Below are 22,665 nucleotides of genomic sequence, written 5' to 3'. Positions count from 1 at the left end.
TCAAAATATTTTATTAATGCTCACAAGTTGATTACAAATGATGAAATAACAAGAAAATCAATTTATGACCGTCCTTTGCAACACACAAGAAACGTCTGAAAAGAACGGCACATGAGAAGTGCAGTTGACGTTGTTGTGAAATCACGGGAAAGGAATAGGGAATTGTCGCAGTTCAACGACACTCCTCTACGACTTTCCTGGTTGGTCCTTGTTCTTCGTGTTCTTAGCTGAGCAGCAGCAGAACTCTTCTTGCTGTCGACCCTTTCCTTCGATTCTCTCGGCTCTAACTCTCTCCCAATGACTTTCTAACCCTTCCAAACTCTTTTGCCTTGTATTTATAGTGTTTTAGGACCAAAATATCCGACCATTACTTGCAAATATTCTCCATTTAATCCGTCATTGCTCGCTTCCCTTAGTTAACGATAATTTCCAATTATAACTTTGTCACACGTAAACTTTGATCCTTCACGCTCTAGTAAGCCTTATACATGCCTCATAAGTCATCCAACTCCTCCAAAACACTTCCATGCACAACCAAAACACACACAACACCGTGTACAGGTCGTGTTCACTCCGTGTAGCTCTGTTTTGAGCTCGAGAATAAAATCGATATTTCCAGCCAATTCCGATCAAATTCGACACCCAAACTATCTTCCTTAGGCTAAATCACATCTTTCTACCAAAATTCAGCCATTGAATCGACCTACCACTACTTCATTTCTTCGATCGAAAATTCTCATGTGTTTGAACATTTTTCCCGCCAATTTGAGAATTTGAATTGTTGAAGAAGGTGCCCCTTATCCTGGACTGGGGTGCGAATAGCAGATGCCTTGGGGGTGACCTGGGGGTGCCCCTTAGTAATTAGGTTACCCCTTATCCAAACTTGGGAGTCCGAATAACACGTGTCCTCCGGGTGCCAAAATCAACTTTTCGAGCCGAATTTTCTTAAAATATTTATTTCCAAAAAATACCTACAAATACATAAAATAACAAAATTAGTACAAAATCGAGTGCCAACAATATATAGTATTGAGAACAAATTGGACACAAAAATGTGTCTATCAAATACCCCCAAACTTATTATTTGTTAGTCCTCGAGCAAAATTTATTCTTGAAAAGTGACCGAGATAATATCGGGTGGGTTTATCAGAGGTGTACCCACAAAAACCAATACTCCAGACCCTAGCTATCTACGCAGAACCTTGGAAAGCACTAAAGAACCTCCTTGGTGGGCATACAATTATTGACTCTAAGAGGAAGAACCCTGATGCGAAATTCCAATTGCTGTACACGAGTTTGCACTCAAGCATACTAAAATTCATATAAGTGACAGAGCTCTACTAAGATAGTTTCACGATGGACATCATACTCGGAGTCAAACTAATCACATGAAAAATTAAGAAGATGGAAAGAAAAATGTAGATGGTTGAAAAGCGAACGGTGTTTCCCATATCTGTCTGAAGGCCTCTGCCAAGGTGAACCTAACCTAAATGACTGAGATACCGGTCTGACTAATATTAACACACTGGCATATACAAGGGAACCAGTGGTCAATAACTTAAATCTAGATCAACAAACTGGCAAATACAAGGGAACCAACAGTTGACTACACATAACCATTCACACTTTTTTTTTTCTTTTTTTTTTTAACTTAACGGCATGAATAGATCTTTTTGATCCAAGCGCATGCTTCTTGTCAGCAGATTACACGATAGTTCCCACGGGTCCTGCATTCCACGCTTGCTTAGGCGACGGAAACAGGGAGAACACACACATATTGCTATCCAAGTGTTAATACTTATTCCGATTGGTCTAACTGGTCTGGTCTAATTATTATTATTATTTTTTTATTTTATTTTTTTTTGAAAAGGTAACTCAGTCACTCTATTTCACCCTAGCAAAGGTAACAACTTGAATCGTGTGCCCCACCAAATCACTTGAAATAAAAGAAAACTAAAAATAGAAAGTGAAAAGGACTCGACGAGATATGGCGAAACTATCATGTTAATTCTAACACCTAAGCTCTGTGCTTTTATGAATAGACTCTATAGATGTTTCCATCTAGTCAGATTGGTCCCTCAACTCCTAAAACCAAAATGCTTCCATCCACTTAGATTGGTTAGTGCCATCCTCAATACGCATAAATTTCTAGGCTCTGGAGTTTATTTATTGCAACTAAAAGATTTTCCCATACCCCAAACTTAAATCTAACATTGTCCTCAATATTCTAAAGATGAAATTAAAAGCATGAACAAGGAGAAACGGTTACTATTTAAAGCAAAAGAGTTAAGGAAGGATATTACCGTGTTTGCATGAGATTGGGTTACCTCCCAAAAAGTGCTAAGTTTAAAGTCTTCAGCCAGACTTAGAAAAGGTTTAGTCAACTCGAACCATAAAGTAACAGTCGAAATAACTGTGGGTCTTCAAAACGAAAAAAAGAGCTGACCAAAGGAAACTACAATAACCCAAGAAAGTGAACAAGAATAACATGCCCTTACCTAGTTTCCTGATAACTATCTCTAATTGTGGTTCAGGTTCAGGTTCTATGAAAGGGTCTAAATAGAATATTTTCATTGGTTGAGTTTCTTCATAGGTTGGATCCAAATTATTAGGTCCTAGAGTCTGGAAAAACTCAAATAAGAACTTGGAATCACAAAGTAATAACCTAAATAATTGCGGATCCTCTAAGTCAATCAAATATGACTTACATAATTGACCACAGTGAGAGTGGTGGTCATTCTTAAGAAATTGTGTCGACCCTAATATCCTAAAGTGATTAGGTTTAGTCTCAAAACTTAATAACCGACACATCTTAAAATCAAAAGTTCCCACAATTGGTTGAAAAGTTTTTGGTGGGAAAACAAAGTCAATCTTGGTATCATAGCCTGGGTCAACCACATCAACCATAGGATGGGTTTCTAACAACTGAGCTTCTTTCTGGACAACATTAGGTTCGGGAAAACGAGTATGAAGGTAATCTTGTAAAATTGTCGAGGCAGAGATATCAAGTCCTAAGTGAAGGGACTTTCTGAGAGTTAAAGGTAAGGCACTAGGAAGGTGATAATCACCCCCAAACTTAGAGTTTTCAGTGTCTCTAGATAAACTAGTTACAATCTCCCTAATTTCTGGATCATTAGATTCTTGAAAATGGTCAATTGATTCTTTATTATCAGGTATTGCATCTTTACTCATCTCTACGGGTATATTTTCTTCATCTAATACTATTGTTTCTAAGTCGCTAGACTCTAAAACAGCATTTTCGGAATAAACCCGTTCCTCTAAACCACTATCGGCTTCGTAATCAAAAGGAAAAACTACATCGTCTAAAACGGTGGTATCCCTAATCAAATCCTCGTCCTTTTGAATAGGTGAATAATCATAAAAATTATTTGGATTTGAACTAGAAATAATATAATCATTATAAATCTCAATTGGATTAATAGATTCCTGATCACTATGCCTACATATTTCAGATTCTTCATTACTACTATCCTCATCATAATAACATGAAAAAGATCGAACCTCATCAAAACAAGTAGTACTACCAATTCTAACCTTGTTATCTTGATTATGTAAATAACTATCTTCATTCTCAAGGGTATTATTGGATACACTATATTGGCAATTCAAGTAATTTCGAGCAATTCTTTCGTTCGTCTCAGCTATCCGCCTGAGGTGGTATTCTAAAGAAGGTTCACTCATTATTGTAGTTCTTTCGTCTATAATTATACTATTCATCTCAGCTAACTTACGCGTCGACTCAGCTAACTTACGTGTTGACTCTAGTAAAGAGGAATTATCAGAAGGATCATAAAAAGGACTACTTTTCATTTGTTTGATTGTATCCTCTAGAGACGAAGAACTAGTACTATAATCTTCTTGCTCGTAAGACTTATGCATGTGTGGATAGTAATTGGGCTCACCAGGGTATGTCCCATATCCTTCCAAAGGATGGCGTTCCCAACCACTATTCCCAACATGGTCATAAAAAGGATGATGTCCATAATCAAATTCAGGTCGATACTCATTGTATTGGCTTCTATCATACCAGTTCGACATTATTAATTGCAAGGTAATTCTACACAATCACAAACAAGGCTGACTCGACTCCACCAACACAAACCTAAAGATTTCTAGCAAACAAAAATCATGATGGCTCCACTTAGATTGTTTCTAGACCAGCTTCTATCTTTCGAAAGGGAATTCGTTGCAATTTGAGCAAACCCCTATGGAATCAATCTGAGTCAAAGTAAGTTGAATTGAGGCGAGGAAAGCTCAGTGGAGCTTTGATACCCAAGGCCTCACCGCATTAGAAGGCGGCGCAGTCACGCATTCAACTCACAGAAACTATCGTGAACTTTGGAGTGTGCTTAAAGAGCAACCAATATTTTTCGAACGAGTTTCCTATTAAGCTCGTTACCCTATCGGTCTCGTTCTATTCCAAATTTTAAAGCTTAGGTTCGCGTTCGGTTTCGTTTTCCTAAGGCGGGCAAGAAGAGAACGGTGATGAAATCCGAACCCTTATCTTGTTTAGGCCAGACCTTGCCCTTTACTAGGAAAATAAAGACAGTTCAAATTCGTCCTCAATCAATGATCACCTTAAGGAATACAGTAACTCGCTTACAGGAGATTCGCGAGTGTTTCGATTGGACTTACCTCCCGTACCATACGGGGGATGAACCGTTGTCGTCGACTCTGGCCACGACTCCTATGCCGTGTGCGAACCCGAGGGGCCGAGACGATATAGTAATCATCGTCCTTCCCTGCACACAGTTTATATAATTTTTTTTTTTAATAATAATACCCTTCCGTAGGGTTAAAAAAAGAATAAAGTCCAATTGTCCAGAATAAAGTCCAAATAAAAAGTCCAAAATTACAAAAATTATGAAAAATAAACCCTATTTACAAATTCTAAAAAAATAAAAGCTATATACAAAAAAAATAAAAATTAATAATAATAAAAATTAAATCCTAAAAAAAAATTATGTCTTTTTTTTTTCTTCTCTTTTAGCTTTTAGCTTTAAGCTTTTTGTTCCCAAGTCCTTAGTATTCCACTTCGAACCTGTAAATCAAAGACACAAAAAGAAACGTAAAAAGGAACAAATAATAGTAAAAAGAATAAAAAAAATAAAAACCTAAAAATTCTACCTAAGCACAAATCCGCGTCGGCGGCGCCAAAATGATTAAAGATTTTTCGTGGTTGTAGTAATGAGGTTCAAACTCTCGGACTTGTGAAGGATAATTTTTTTAGAAAATAAATATATATACAAATATTGACAAATTGGTAGAGAGTTACTGGGACTAAGGACTTGGCCAATTCTCATGCATATGGTACATTTTATTTATCCTTAACAATTATCGCTCAAAACATAAAATGTAAAGACTCTTATTTTGCCAATATAGATTCTCAGAATATTAGTTATAAATCGTAAGCATGGGACATCAAACATTTAAGCAAGCATGCCGCATCAAATAAAATGATAACTAATTAATCAAAATCATTTTTTAATTTTAAATCAATGCAAAAGTCATAAAAAGAATAAATTAAATTTACCAAAATGACGAAAATCGCCTCCTCCATTGTCCCAATGTTGGGTTTAGCTCATCATGGTGAAATACCTCTCAAAATATTTTATTAATGCTCACAAGTTGATTACAAATGATGAAATAACAAGAAAATCAATTTATGACCGTCCTTTGCAACACACAAGAAACGTCTGAAAAGAACGGCACATGAGAAGTGCAGTTGACGTTGTTGTGAAATCACGGGAAAGGAATAGGGAATTGTCGCAGTTCAACGACACTCCTCTACGACTTTCCTGGTTGGTCCTTGTTCTTCGTGTTCTTAGCTGAGCAGCAGCAGAACTCTTCTTGTTGTCGACCCTTTCCTTCGATTCTCTCGGCTCTAACTCTCTCCCAATGACTTGCTAACCCTTCCAAACTCTTTTGCCTTGTATTTATAGTGTTTTAGGACCAAAATATCCGACCATTACTTGCAAATATTCTCCATTTAATCCGTCATTGCTCGCTTCCCTTAGTTAACGATAATTTCCAATTATAACTTTGTCACACGTAAACTTTGATCCTTCACGCTCTAGTAAGCCTTATACATGCCTCATAAGTCATCCAACTCCTCCAAAACACTTCCATGCACAACCAAAACACACACAACACCGTGTACAGGTCGTGTTCACTCCGTGTAGCTCTGTTTTGAGCTCGAGAATAAAATCGATATTTCCAGCCAATTCCGATCAAATTCGACACCCAAACTATCTTCCTTAGGCTAAATCACATCTTTCTACCAAAATTCAGCCATTGAATCGACCTACCACTACTTCATTTCTTCGATCGAAAATTCTCATGTGTTTGAACATTTTTCCCGCCAATTTGAGAATTTGAATTGTTGAAGAAGGTGCCCCTTATCCTGGACTGGGGTGCGAATAGAAGATGCCTTGGGGGTGACCTGGGGGTGCCCCTTAGTAATTAGGTTACCCCTTATCCAAACTTGGGAGTCCGAATAACACGTGTCCTCCGGGTGCCAAAATCAACTTTTCGAGCCGAATTTTCTTAAAATATTTATTTCCAAAAAATACCTACAAATACATAAAATAACAAAATTAGTACAAAATCGAGTGCCAACAATATATAGTATTGAGAACAAATTGGACACAAAAATGTGTCTATCAAGCAGGCACAACCGTCCCCAAGCAAAGCATGCACGCAGAGGGTCCCATATTGATCAAGCACAGCCAACCCCAGATTGGTTGAAGCAGGCACAGCCGGCCCCAAGCAAAGCAGGCACGCGGCGGGTCCCACATTGATCAAGCACATAAACCGTACAGGCAAATCAAGCAAGGCTGGTATTGGGCCACGTCAGCAAACGAGGCCGGTGTTTCTCAAGTCCGCAAAGATGGTATTAGTCGAGATCGCAAGGCTAATATCCCGTCACGCAAGCAAGACTGGTATCACGTCAGCAAACAAGGTTGGTATTGATCAAGTCACAAGGCTAGTATTGCTCAAGTCACAAGGCTGGTATTGATCAAGTCACAAGGCTGGTATTTATCAAGTCACAAAAGCTGGTATTGATCAGGACATAAGGCCGGTATAACAGGCGCACACAATGGACCCACGTTTAACCGAAGCAGGCACAACAAGCCCACGTTCGATCAAGCAGGCGCATGATGAGTCCCACGGTTGAGCGAAGTAGGCGGGCCCACATGCCTATCAAACAGGTGCAACAGGGTGACGTTTGGTAGAAGCATATACATGGTGGGGTCCACATCCGTTCAGGGTTACATGTCCCACCAAGGTTGTCGTCACACCTGGCGTACTCCGACGAACAAAGCAGGCGCAGCAGTCCGTCGATTAGGCACATCAAGCCCACGTTCGATCAAGCAGGCGCAGTAGCCCCACAAACGAAGCAGGCGCAGCAGTCCGTCGATTAGGCACAACCCCACGATCGAGCGAAGAAGGCGCAATAGTCCATCGACCTAAGCAGGCATCGCAAGGTCGATCCGGCAAGACCGACATTCGAACGGAGCAGGCCCTCGACCGAAGCAAGCATAGCAAGGTCGATCGAAGCAGGCAAGACCGACATCATGCTAGGGGAACGCTCGCCTGAACGCCTCTTGAACATGACATGCTCTAAGGACAGGACGACCCGTATCTCCTGGTAACATCTAGCTTTGTCTCATAAGTTTTATCTTTAACCGTCACCATCTCATGCCTACCCCACAATAATGCAACCATTATGCGTAGGCAGGGGACTTAATGATGGAGGATTTTAGTTCAGGGCTAAAATTGTAAAACCAACTTTATGCGCTGACATCCTGCAAAGGATGGAGCCACTGATAAGTGATGAATACTTCTTCGCTTTACTAATTCATCCAGGTTGGAGCATGTAGCAACAATCCCAAATACCCTGTGAATTTTTAGCATTATTTATAATGCATGACTAGCCTTGTATTTCATGTACTACTCCACTCTCATTATTGGTGCGGCATGACGACTGAGTGTTGCTCTCAGCAGAGCAACACGAATCTCCAAGCGTTAATAATGAAGCAAATAAGAAATACCCGAACAAGATGTAATTCTCTCGGAGTGTTATACTAGCCCGATCGAGCATTTGTATTGTCCATATCAGTCTCAGAAACGATCACGACCATCCAACTTCACCAGCATGATTGGATGGCTTAGATCGGATCCATAACCCTCAAGCAGGTATTGGAGTATTCACCACTGTCCCAATACGGGCCCCGCATGGTCGGCCTCCCCAAAAGGGTAGCATGGCTTTCCAATTCGTCCATCCAAAGCAGCGCGGACGTGAAACCCTAAATTAGGGTTTGCGGCACATTACATGTGTCGCAAATCAGTCTCAACCATCCATCTTCGCAGGCATAGATGGAGGGTGTATATGTAGATTCAAAGGGCCCAGAGCATGTCAACACAAACACCGTGGGACCGTCTACATACATGACCGATCGGTCAGGACCAAACATGGTTGGTCGTCCCAATTCGTGCGCCCAAACAAGGCATGACGCACGGCCTGCAAAACCCTAGTTAGGGTTTGTATCGATCACGGGCGTCCATTTTCACCTGATCGAATGAAGGGTCTAGGAGTCAATTAAGCAGGTCCAGTGAGTATTAACACGATCACTGTGGGCCCACCTATCTCCACACCCGATCGGCCAAGGCATACCATGCCCATTCGTCTCGATTCGCACGCCCAAACTAGGCGTGGTCACACCTCCCAATTGCAAACTAATCTCGACCACTCAACTTTGCCGGACAAATTGAGTGGCTTAGATCACGTTTCTATGGGATAGTAAGGTATAGGTGTGCACACCAGCCCGCCGTCTGCACGCCGGACTGATCGTCCAAGACCGACCAAGCTTGGTCGTCTCGAAACGCGCGCCCGAAGTAGGCTTGTCGCGCGGCGTTTGTGGCACAAAATTTCTGTCACAAATCGATCCTAGCCTCTCCTCTTTACCGGACATATTGAGCGGTCCAGATCATGCATTCATGGGGAAGCAAGGTATAGGCGCCTACACCGGCATGCTATTTACACGCATGCACAATCGGCCTGGCCAAAATTGCGTCCCAAGCTTGGTTTCGACCCAGCTGAAGAGTGATGCTTGCGCACCTCTTCACAAACCCTAATTCCACTAACAGTCGCAGATGAGTGTCTCAAAGATCATCTCGTCCATTCAAGTTCACCTGCTTGGTTATACAACCCTGGTCAGGATTTAACTGGTCAATGAGGTGTCGTGGTGATTATCATCCGCCACTCTACCACACCATGTGGTCAGCCAAGGGAGGACTTGCTTGCACAGCCTCCAAACCATCACATGAAGTAGGATAGACATGAAGTTATTTTAAGACGCTCAAACAGCTATGCTTCATACATGCTGAGTATATCGATGCATTACTTGCATAGAATACACATGATACTTCACAAGTATCGTCTTCCTAAATAACTTAGTTATTTAATCTAGCATCACATGCTGCTTTCTGTGGGTCCCACGATCCACACACTCGAGACATCAATCATGTCACAAACTGGGGGATACATACTGGGGTATTGGTCTGGCGGTTTACAGCGTGCAATGCACAACGCGCCATCACAAGAACGTGTCAGGAAGTCATGGACGGTTAGTGATGATGGGAGAAGTGGTCAAGACTGATCATGTAACACTAACACACGCAACTCCACTACTCCATCACTCCACTTTCTCCACTTCCCATGATAGACGTGGGTTAGGATCAATGACTTGTATAAATAGGTTCTCCTCCCTATTTTCAAACAGGAAGACAAGACAACAGAAGCAAGTGTTGATACAACCGTATTCAAACACCGAACTGATAGCTTACATTCTGCAAGTCAGTTCAGCTTTCTGATACAAGTCATACAAATCCAACACCTTCACAATCTCAACACCTTCTTCGCTTCCCTCCCTAAGATCAACCCCATCTCCTTCACTTTGTGACCGAAGCAAGTCTGGAACGGCCATTTCTTGGTTTAGGCCAGAGTTGTACATATTGATTTCTCGAATCACAAAGCACTCCCGTGCAGTGCATTTTTTTAGGGTTTAGATTCATTTCTCATCCACACACCCCAAATTACCAAATTCGGCAGAAATAGTTTTCACCCATAAACAACTGTATTGATCCATAAGTTTTCTTATGTTTGAGCATGACCAATTGAATTGATCATTCTCTTTTGATCAGTTTAGTTGTTGCTCCATAAATTCTCTTATGACGAGCATAACCAACTGAATTGATCGCTTTCTTGTGGTTAATTTAATTGTGCATTTCGAATTGATTAATCATGGATTCTTTTGTGTTAATGCAATTGAATACTTTGGATTCAAATTCATGTTTTCATGTGATTTGGTTATGTCCAAGGAAATCCTTCTTTTCTTGTGAAAGTAAGGTCGCCTTTGTTGTTCCTTCGGCGATGACATTTTATGAGGGAGAGTTCATTTTGAACTTATGCTTAATTACCAAATCTTTGTGGGGAGTGCGGCCGTGGAATATTTAGGGGTTATATTGTATCTTTATTAACTCCTTGATGAATGCATTTAGCTTCGGCTTTATGATTGCATCTAAATTTGTTGGTATGTTAATACACCTTTTGGTCATGAAGTATCTCCGTGGAAATTTCATTAGGATCCCACTAATTTTCGTACCTCTGCCAATTTTTTTGACAAAAAAGGGGAGAATTAATATGTAGTTCACACTACAAATACATATGGTTTACGGATCATTATGTAAGGGGGAGTGGTTTTCATGTTGAGATATGTATTGACTAAGGGGGAGTGATACATATCACCATAGTATTGTTGTCAAAGTTGTGATACAATTGAACTTTGATATTGTATAATAATACTATGACACTGTATAACAATGATTTTACGAAGATTTCGAGTCGCGTTGAAGATGCCAAGGAGATCAAGCATGTGGATGAGAAGCTACATTTTTGTTATCTTTTTTGTAATCCATATGTATTGATAATTTTGTCACTAAAATTGACAAAGGGGGAGATTGTTAGAGCATTGCTCGATCGAACTCGCATGTGTTGCTATCTCAAGCATGTTTGTCAATGTTAGTGATCAAAATTATAAGTCTTGATTTCTAGCCTATTTATAGATCTCTCGGACTAGGACATAGATAGTGTAGTTGAGCTTAGACCTCTCGACGTTCATCTCTTGAAGACGAAGAACTACTAAGGGGAGCTTGTGGAACTTCTTCGACAAAAGGTATGCGGAGACTTGAACTCATTTATCACTTGGAAAGCCTATTTCTACTATCTCCTACATTGAGACATAAGTTGTGTTACGATATAGTTTTCTTTATACACATTTGAGATTTCGAGCTGAGTATAATCTCGCTTACATATTTCTCGAAATATGTGTTGGTAAGCTTTTGCTTCGACCAAGTTCATCTTATATCATGAGAAAATTGCCGAGTAACATCTTACATGGTTTGTGTGATACAATCATTTGATGTAGGCTTGTAATGTTTCGATAATGATTATTTCAATATCTTGAAAATTGCTTATATGGTAATAGTGTGTGAAAAACGGCTATTGTCATTATTGAAGAATGTTTCAATGATTGAAATAAAGAGTTGATGATGTAACCATCTTTGGATATAAGCATATATAGTGTGTTCACACATTAGTGTATAAATCCATAAACCGGAAGCCAAGAGTATGCATATGTGTGTATACGAAATTGGTGAAGAAGACAGTTTAAGTATGCTTACCCGTACACATACTAGCGGAAGTTCTCGAACCGAGAATTTCTGCTGAGTTTGGTTTTTGACAAACTCTTAACTAGTCACCTTAAGTATGCGTACCCGTACGCATATTGGCGGAAGTTTTCGAACCGAAAATTTCTGCTGAGTTTGGAAATTTTACAAACTCAAAAAACCGGTTGCTTAAGTACGCATACCTGTACGCATTTTTAAGCTGGTTACTTTGTCAAATCGGTCAGTTCGTGGACTTAAACATTTAAATCATAAGGAATGCAATCTTTGCAAACCGTGGCTATAATGTTCATGATTGATTCAAGTGAATCAAACTGATTTGGTTTCAATTGTGTTTTCTGGACAATTGAACAACTCTTCAACTAGTTTCATTTGAGTCATTTAAACTAGTTATGGTTAAGATGAATAAGGTTGATATGAGAGTAATCATATGGCTAACCTCGATTAACTATTTGTGAACCAACCTGGTATAAACGTTTAGGTACGGTTACATAAACCTAAATGAGGGTACATTTCATTTGTATGTAACAAGCTAAGTTCGATCTAACAGTTGAAAGATATTAGCTTGGTTGAATCAGGTTTTTCATCTAACGGTGATATTGAATGCTTTGTTACCAAGGTAACTTGGATTGCAAACCCTGATTTGAAAACTATATAAAGGAGAACTTTAGCAACTGGGAAAACTAATCCCCACACCTCTTGTGTGTTACTAGTTGCATAACTAGAGTCGATTATCCTTTAACCTTAGGTTTATTCTCGAGACCCTGTAGGTTAACGACTTGAAGACTTCATTGGGACTGTGAAGCCAGACCCAGCTATTATCTTTATAGTTGCATGATCTGATCTTGCTATTTCTATCGTGTTGAGTGCAATTGAAATAATTGGCTCGAGGTTTTATATCTCCGATAGGAAAGATAGAAAAGTAATCACAAACTAACTTCCTCTCATCGTTTATGATTCCACCATAACTTGTTTCGCTAGTCGATTAAGTTTATTGTGAGGTGATTGATAATACCAGGTTGTTCTTCGGGAATATAAGTCCGGTTTATCAATTGGTTCATGTTCACCTTGATTTATCATAGAACGGAACAAAAACTCTTGGGTATTTCTGTGGGAGACATATTTATTCAATCCTATAGACTTTTCTGTGTGAGACAGATTTGTCTATCAAGTCTTCGACTTTGGGTCGTAGCAACTCTTAGTTGTGGGTGAGATCAGCTAAGGGAATTAAGTGTGTAGTATCCTGCTGGGATCAGAGACGTAAGGAGCGCAACTGTACCTTGAATCAGTGTGAGATTGATCAGGGTTCAACTACAGGCTAGTTCGAAGTTAATTGGTAGTAGGCTAGTGTCTGTAGCGGCTTAATACAGTATGGTGTTCAATCTGGATTAGGTCCCGGGGTTTTTCTGCATTTGCGGTTTCCTCGTTAACAAAATTCTGGTGTTTGTGTTATTTGTTTTTCGCATTATATTTTGTTATATAATTGAAATATCACAGGTTGTGCGTTAATATCAATTAATTAGAATATCCAACCTTTGGTTGTTGATTTACATTGATTGACACTTGAACATTGGTCTTTGGTACCGTTCAATTAACTCCTCTTATATTCAATCAGGCTCGCAGATTTCTATTTGCTGATTGCGGATTGAATTAAGAGTTAGAGGTATTAAAGTTTTTGATATACTTTATTCTAGATTGAGTCTGACTGTCTAGTTAATTCTCTAGAAAGTGTATTGGAGTAAGTCCTCTCAGATTGTAAAGCAAATTGTTGGGTGTGGTTTTTAGACCCCCGCATTTTCACTCCCTTAGTTTTCTCTGAGATTTTGTCTGTGAGAGTTTTGAGATAATTGCATAACTCCTTCTGAGTAGTAGCCATATCAGTTTGATTTTTCGCGAGAACTTCCTGGACCTTCATGAGATCAGCTATGGTGGGTGGATTTTCTCTGACTTCCTCGGGATGCCGGCCGAAGAGAGGATGATTTTCAACATTGGTTTGAGGAGGAGTGGTACCCCTATCGTTGGAAGCAGGAATGGTTTCTGGAGTACCATCATTGTTATTGTTGCTAGTGCTAGCATCATTTGTATTTGTAACTAATCCAGACCTAAGACCAGCCATCTTTGTCAAAATGTGAGATTGCAACCGAGAGATTAACCTCCCACTATGGTCGCCAATCTGTAGATGGGGAAAAACGATTTGCTGGTTTTTTAGGGAAGCGAAGAGACGACGGTTCAGACGAGACTCCTCAACCGAGCAAACTGCTTAACCTCACACGGATGCACTGCACGGGAGTGCTTTGAGTTCGAGAGATCAATCTGTAAGACTCCGGCCTAAACCAAGTCAATGGTCGTTCCAGATTCAATTCGGTCACATAGAGGGAGATGTGTTGATCTATAGGAGGGAATATGAGAATTGTGGGATCAATGGTGATCAAGGATTGTGGATGTGTTGAAGGTTTCTACGAATATGTGTAAATAAGTTTGATCGAGAGGACTTGTGTGTAGACGATTGTTCCTGTGAAAAACAAATGTTCCTTAAGTTATCGATTCAGAGCTTATTTATATTGTCAGAACAATGAACACATTGATCCCAGTAAGTGTGACAGTTTCATGAGTGGAAGAGTGGAAATGTGGGAGATCGTGGTAAAACCAATCCCGGGTCGTGTGGAGACTTGGCTGATCGTACACCCACTACTTTGCTAACTCCTTCAACCGTTTGCACGACTTACCCACATTTCTCATCGTGGATGAACACACGTGTCGTAGGCCGCCAGACCAAAACCCTAAGTAACATCCCCCCATGTGACGTGATTGATGTCTCACGAACGTTGAGTCTGCGAAGTAGACGTGTAATTTATTAGCCAGTCGTTGACTTATTAGACAGTGAGTCTAAGTTTTGTTGAATCGAGCATGAGTGATCGAATGCTCAATGATTCATGGATTGAACATGTTAGACGTTCTTAGATATTGCTCGTCTGAGAAAATATTATAAATTCGAGAAACTAAGCATCGATTCGAATATTTATAGTTGGATCAATATTCGAGCAACTGAGCAAGTATTGCTCAGTTGGACGAGTTACTGAATATTGATAGTTGGATACTTGCTCAGTTCGACGAATTATTGAATATTGATAGTTGGATCAATATTCGAGCAACTGAGCAAGTATTGCACAAATCCAACGAATTACTGATAAATTACTGAATATTGATAGTTGGATCAATAGTCGAGCAACTGAGCAAGTATTGCTCAATTCGACGAATTACTGATAAATTACTGAATATTGATAGTTGGATCAATATTCGAGCAACTGGGCAAGTATTGCTCAATTCGACGAATTACTGATAAATTACTGAATATTGATAGTTGGATCAATATTCGAGCAACTGAGCAAGTATTGCTCAATTCGATGAATTATTTATTGGTAATGTGACCCAATAAAATATTAATTAAAATATTGGTAGACTACCAAATATTATATAATTAATCCAGATGTTGATTGCTGGATCAACATAAATTTATTAGTGATTGAACTTGCTTTTGTGGAGCGTTTGTTCAAAACCCTAATTTTTGATGAATTGTTCGTCAATTGATGAGTTGTTGAAAATAAATCATGAGTGAGGGAGGGACCGACCAAATGGGATGATGGACGACCATGTGGTGCCCAAGTGCTCGAGTGAGCGCGCACCAGGGTCCTTAGTTGACCGGTTGGTGAAAGAATGATGATAAAATGCCGGTTTTATCATTTATTAAAATAGTGCGCGTGTGAGCGTTAGGTGATAAAACCTAATTAGGGAGAAGTGAGGGACCGAACAAGGTGGAATAGAACCGGCCCTTGGTGGTGTGGGACCGTCTGATGGTCGATTGAGAAAATTCCAAGTTGGTTGGAAAGAGTTTGGACCCAATATGAGCAATTGAGCAAATTAGGTCAAAATTATGAGAATGTGCGGGACCGGATCCTTGCAAGCCTTAGGGATGGCCTTGGCCGGTCAAGTAAGCATGCACGTGTCACCATAATGTCCATGTCTCAGTCTTGAGAGCTTCACTATTTTCTGGTGTGCGTTTGAGCAATATCTCGGATTTTCAGAAGAGCTCAATATTTGACTGAAATTCTTGATTTTGCTCGAATGAGCAAGTAGAACTTTGATCGTTTGATCAAAATTTGGAGGAATATAAAATAATAATATTTTATTATTTGGCGTGAATAACCTAGTCTGTCATGTGACCATTTAATTTTTTGGCTTTTTCGTGGTTTGAGCAATATTTGAGAAAATATGAAGAAACCATGATTTATCAAAAGACGGAACATGAGTTAACAAATGTGTAAAATTGATAAAGCCTACCAACATGGGCTAGAACTTAGTCCCGCTAAATTAAAAAGCCACACAAACCATAAGGGTCACATCATATGAGATCGAATATTAAGGTTATGAAAACCGAAATCAGACATCCCATAAACCGAATACACATAGCAAAAATATATAAACATTCATTCACAGTTTATGTAGTCGGTAACTATCATAAGAAAAATTATAAAGAAATAATTTTACTCATTATTAATGATAGTTTTATTCAAAAATAAACCTTATACAATAATTGAAGCAAATCAAAAGATTGATGTCTATTTTTCTGGATTAAGTGTTACATCATATAACTTAATCCCTAGTGGTGCTCTGATTGTTCATTGAGGTTTCTTCAGTGTTCAAACTCTTGAAGCATGTCTCGAGAGACTTATCAGCAACCACTTCTTGTTTTTCAAGTTTTTCAACTTGAACCTTCATGTCAGCAAGATCAGCTTTTGTCTCCTCAATCCTTTCCTTGAGCCAATCTTGATTTCGAACCGATAATATGAGATTGGTTCTTAGTTCTTCAAAACCATGGATATACTATCATAAGGAATCCACTTGGTTTTAGTTGGATCTTGAAGGTTGCAAGCCAACATACATGACTCATCTTGGGATCCATTAGAACTATCGGATTCATAATCAGACATGAATTTTGATATGATCTTATTTTTCCATTCAGTATTGATTCTTTGACAATGCTTAACTCTTTGAGCTTCCTCCTTATTTACCTTTGTGATACAGCGAGTTATTGGAGGCATACTCAAGGATTTAAATAAGAATTAATCAGGGTTTCAAAATACAAGCTAGAGAAAGTTTCTCTTAAGAAGAGAGAACTTTCGGGCCGAAAATACAAGGTAATTCCGAAAATATATTAAGAATATATTTTGTTACTTTATTAAAATTTTAAAATTTTTAAATAAAACCTAATTACGGAAGATCATGATAAACATGAACAATAATTTTTAAGACAAGATGGATTCACAGCTTATCCAAGAATTGTCTAATTTTCTGATAAAACACAATAGCATGTGCCTCCTCATCCCTAAAACGTGAGCAAAAATTTGGATGAGGGTACACAATCTCCATACAACTAGGTTGTATCTGAGTAAGCTTTATCGAGCTTACAACGAGTATCAGAAACATAGTTCATGTTTCTCTTTGGATGTTTATGCCCAAAGTATTTTCTCCTAAGAAGATAATCCTTCCTTGATCTAAAGGTATTATCATGAGGAGACACCGTACTGATGTGAGAATTTTCAGAGATTGACAAATATCTCTTAATTCTGTCAATGAGATTTTCATAATATTTTCTCATTCTAAGGATTTCTTTATTATGCATATAAGTTTGATTGTCTGAAACAATTATTGGAAATCTTCCCTGATTGTTTCTTTTGGAAAAAATTATTTCCTTCCCTTTCTTCTGAAAATGTTCTTCATGTAAACAAAGACTGTTTTGACATGAGTGAGGAGGAACCTTTTTCCAGAAGTGATTATCAACTCTTTCTTCTGATTCTTTTGAGTTGAGTTTATGAGTTTAGGGTATATTCTGTCTTTCTATTGAGGAATGATCTTTCAGTTTTTTAAGATAAGAAACTTCTTTCAATACTTTTACCACAGTATTTTGAAGAAGTATAAGTTTCCTGTCAACTGACTGAAAGTTGTATTGCTTAAGATATTTTTCACGGAATCGGTTCAAAGTTTCTTTGGACAATATTTCGTTTGATCATCAGTAGTTGTAGAATATAGTTCTTCATTCTCTTCTGACTTGATGTAGTTAGGTAAACTCCCATCATCATGATCTGTTTCAGACGTGATCAAACAAGTCTTGTTATCACGATCTGTAAAAGTCGAGCAAGGACTTTTGTTTTCCTCATCAGAAGAAATTATAACAGAATCATTAGTCAGAGTCATAAGATGAGTAGGAGATTTACCAAGAGCTTCTACTTTGACAGTGAGATCCATATTTTTTTTGGCTAGGATATTCAGTTGAATGTCTTTTCCCTGATCTCTTGCTTATGAAGATTTGACTTTGTCTTTAATATTAACATCCTTGTAGATATAGATCTTATAGGCTTTAGGAGTTTTGCCAACTCTTTATCAGCATCTTATTTTCTATCGTAGATAGACTCATATGTACTCTTAATTATTGTAACTCTTGGATCATGAGTTAAAAAAGGTGTAATATCCTCAACTTTTGAGTATTCATACTCTTGCATAACGTTAACTAAATCAAACATAGATTCAATTCTTATAGGATGGATCGCACCAAACACAGATTGTTAGATCTTTTCATGTTTGCCTGCTCCGATACCAGTTGAAAAGACGAGGGTACCCAAATACACCACAATATTTTATTTATCCACCTATAAGTCCTCAATCGAAAGTGATTTCTATGGACAGAGTCGAGACAATACAACAAATCGGTTCACACTTTGTGTGATCGTCAATGGATACGAGATCGACAATACAACAACGAAGTATAATACTTGATAATAGGTTCGGACTTAACCAAAATCTATAGGATCACTATCAAGTATGTACGGAGTTAACGTTTGTATATCTTACTTTTAACTATAATAAAACAATTATAATTACAGAAGTAGAAAAGGAAAAGACACATCAAGATTTTGTTAACGAGGAAACTGCAAATGCAGAAAAACCCCGGAACCTAATCCAAAATCTAAACAAACTTCGTAAAGTTGAGACCAAACAACTACCCCTAGTTCACTTAGTTCCCTCAGTATCCCTGCGCTTCCGACTTCGATGAGTGCATGCACTGGAACAATTTCTTTGGATTGTATTCCAAACAGTAAAGGAACAACAAATCTGTTTGGTAACAACTCTTTTGATTCTTTCAAGATAAAGATATCTCAAGTCATATGCAAAGGCTCTTCCGTTTAAACTAATAAACTCTTTTGTTTGGTTAGATCAATCTATCCAATAACTACAAAAGTAGTCAAGTTTAGATTCAAACTCAATCCAAATAAATCTCAAAGAGATATATTGAGAATGCCGATCTCACGCAACTAATCAATCGAATAAATCTGATTCTAGTTGGATCCCACCCGGTCAAGATTTGTGCATACCCAAATATATGAGAACCAAATAAGAAATCTTCTTTTTCTTCAAATCTTCTTTAATCTTCAATAAACACCTGCACAACACCACTTGAACCTCTTGTGATCAATCACACACAGAACGGAGTCTGTTAACAATGGATTATCACAAGATGTCTTTAGATCTACAAACAGTTCTAAAGATCTCGCCGATAGTTCAATCTAGTTTGAGTGAATCTTATATCAAAAGAGAAGATTCTCAAGAATAAAAAAACTAGGTGCGATCAAAGTTTCGAAAACCGTTAGTCAATCAAATCAATCGAAAAATAATAACACTGCAATTATCTAGTTTCCCACCAACGGTACTCGTAGAGCTTCTTGATCCCACAGAAGTATTTAAACAAGAGATTTTGCCTAATTAAGGTAATTTACTCTCTGGAAAGACAGCTCCACCAGAAACAACAAAAAGATGAAGTTTTCCTGGCTCTTAGGATAGTTTGCTAGAAATGAAAACTTAGGTATTTATAGACCAAGGATGTTTGGACACAAAGGAATTTCCAAAACCGAAAATATTCTCAAGATATGCAATGAATAGCAAAATTCGGTGTTCCTAATTCCAATAAATGCTTGTCCAAAATTTCTGAAATCTCTCAATAGAAAATCTCTAATTAGTAAAAGCACATTACTAATTATTATTCTCTAGAGATATGCATTTAATTGCTGGTAATTAAAGCATATAAAACCAAAAACCTTAATTAAAAGATTCTCAATTTATTTCGGCACATAATATCCTTGAACAATAAATGGTAAGGGTTATTGAACGTGCTCAAAGTATGTTGACATCTTTTCACTGTAAATCCTTATTAATATTTACATGGATTTACCTTCTTGGAATCGGTTATACTACACTTCCAAAAAAGTTTTGAATTGGTTCACCTATATTCCACAATCACTATGTGATTGATCAAATATCAAATCACATACATGGGTTCAATCGGTTCTACCAATCACTAGAACCGGTTACACCTTAATATGGAAACACTTGTGGTCGGTCACACAAGTTACCAGGACCTGTTACATCAGTTACCAGGGTCGGTTACATCAATTACCAGGACCCTTTACCATATACTCACAGTATTGCTTGTGATCGGTCATACCAGTTACCAGGATCGGTTACACCAATTAGCAGGATGGGTTACACTAATTACAAGGATCGATTACACAACTTCTCTGTGATCGGTCACACCAATTACTAGGATCGGTCACACCAATTACAATTATCGATCATACCATCCCATGATGATTACTTAGGATCGGTTACACTAATTAATACTCACTATGTCCCACTATTAATTGACCTATTTATTTTTAGTTGATTTTATATAATTTTATACTCATGTTTGTATTCGTTATGTAGGTGTTTTAAAATGATTTTCAATGATATAAAATTTACGAATATCCGTTGTATAGTTTGAGAGATAAATCATTTCTAAATTGTACTACTAGGTCAATTAATAGTGGGATGGAGGGAGTAAAAACTAGTCATACAAAATCATAAGTCAGGCATTGTGATTAGTTATACCAAGATACATAACATAGTTAAGATCGGTTCTACCATATCACACATGTTGGTAATCCAAAGATATGCAATGAATAGTCGTACCAATAAGCCTAGCGATTTCCCTTTCGATTCATAAAACAAGTTCATGAATGTACTTCCTTTAAACAAATGTAAAACATTGTTTCCAAGGATGAAATCTTCACCATAACCCATTCACATAATCATAACAATATATACAAGATTATGTCGATTTCATATCTACGAAATTCAAAAGATAAGTGTTATACTTGAAAGATATGACCATGTCACATCACTAAAGTAATATATACACTGTGTATAATATATACAGCTTCGCAGTTATGTTTTCAATATAGCACGACTTGAAAGATACGTTAGGAATGAAAGCATTTCAAGTCAATATTACTAACCTCAAGAGGATGGATGATGTGGTCGTTGTAGTTCGCTTCCTTTTCACTTTCTCCAGGTCTTCGGAGTAATACTTGTATGTCTCAACTTTCCTAGACTTTTTAGTCTGACCTAAACGAAGTTGACTTTAGTATACAATCAAGCGACTTTAGATGAGTTTTGAGTCACTAAAATATGACAACCAAACTTGACATACCAACGCTTGGTGAGTTCAACCGAGCTATGCTCTAACACTCCCGGTCCACAAGCCTATTTTTTTTTTAAACTAAATATTGGGTTTTACCTAAGCTACTAACCTAGACCTGAACATAATCCTTGTCTACGGGTCAGATCCAAGCGTGCTTCGATGAATTGGAGCAAATCTAAGCTCCTCCCTTTATTATTTTTCTAATTTTACGCTTAGTTTTACTAGTTTGTTCCTTTTGCATCTTTAATTAGTATCTTTTCTTTTCAAGGGGTTAATATTAGTGTTTTTCCTATCATACGCCGGCTTTTCCATGTCGATTTTTAAAATCTTTTTAGCCTTTTGCACCTATAGATATTCTTTTGTGTTTTTTGGATGGTTTTTCAACTAAAATTGAGTTGATCGGAGAATTTTTCGGTAGTATCTAGAAGTTCAAGAAAAAAAATCAACATAGGATATTGGAGTTTGATATCAACTGTAAAAGAATGGCCAAAACGTTTCCTCTTCTTGGGAGCATTTCTCCTCGAAAAAAAACATTTATCTAAATACTTGGAGTTTACTTCCTTACACAGTTACGCCATTTTGTTTTCTATTATTCATTTTCTCCCTGGGTATACAAAGTGAATACTTCAATGACTCTTCTGACTTTTTTTTCCTCAACTTATTATTTGGAATTATTTGTTATAAAGTATAATTTCTATAAAACAATAGGTTTGGGTAAAGAGATATTATATTATTGATGATATAATAAATTATTATTTTACATTTAAATATTATATTAGTATTTTAAAGAAAATTCCTTGTTTTGAGGTTAAATAATAATTTAGATTGTAAGCACAATAACGACTAATTTTGTAGAAATATAATATTATTGACTAATTACAACACAAATACAAGCTTCACAAGTATCAATCATACTTCAACACTTCTTATTGCAATACAACAACGTGATTCCAGTTTTTTTAGTGCACTACGAACTATTAGGGATGAAATAAAACTTGATTTGAGTTTTAAAGAAAAACAAACCAATATTGAACCATATTTGAGGAGATTTTATACAGTAGAAACTCTTTTAATTAATACTCGATTATTTAATAAACTCTCTTAAATAATATTTTTGGCCGGTCCCGAGTCGGGGACAACGTGCCAAATTAATAATTCGCTAAAATTATAAGATAATATATTTTTGATGACCTACGTAAACCCCATATGAAATACAAATTAATAATGCATATATAGATATATTCAATACATAAGTGATTTACGCAGCCTTTTTTAAAAATGATTTAATTGTCTTCTGTTTTTTGCTAAAATCAATATCGCATTGA

This window comes from Papaver somniferum, chromosome 9 (assembly GCF_003573695.1).
Source record: "Papaver somniferum cultivar HN1 chromosome 9, ASM357369v1, whole genome shotgun sequence".
Lineage (NCBI taxonomy): Eukaryota > Viridiplantae > Streptophyta > Magnoliopsida > Ranunculales > Papaveraceae > Papaver > Papaver somniferum.
Note: the sequence above shows the minus strand (reverse complement) of the source record.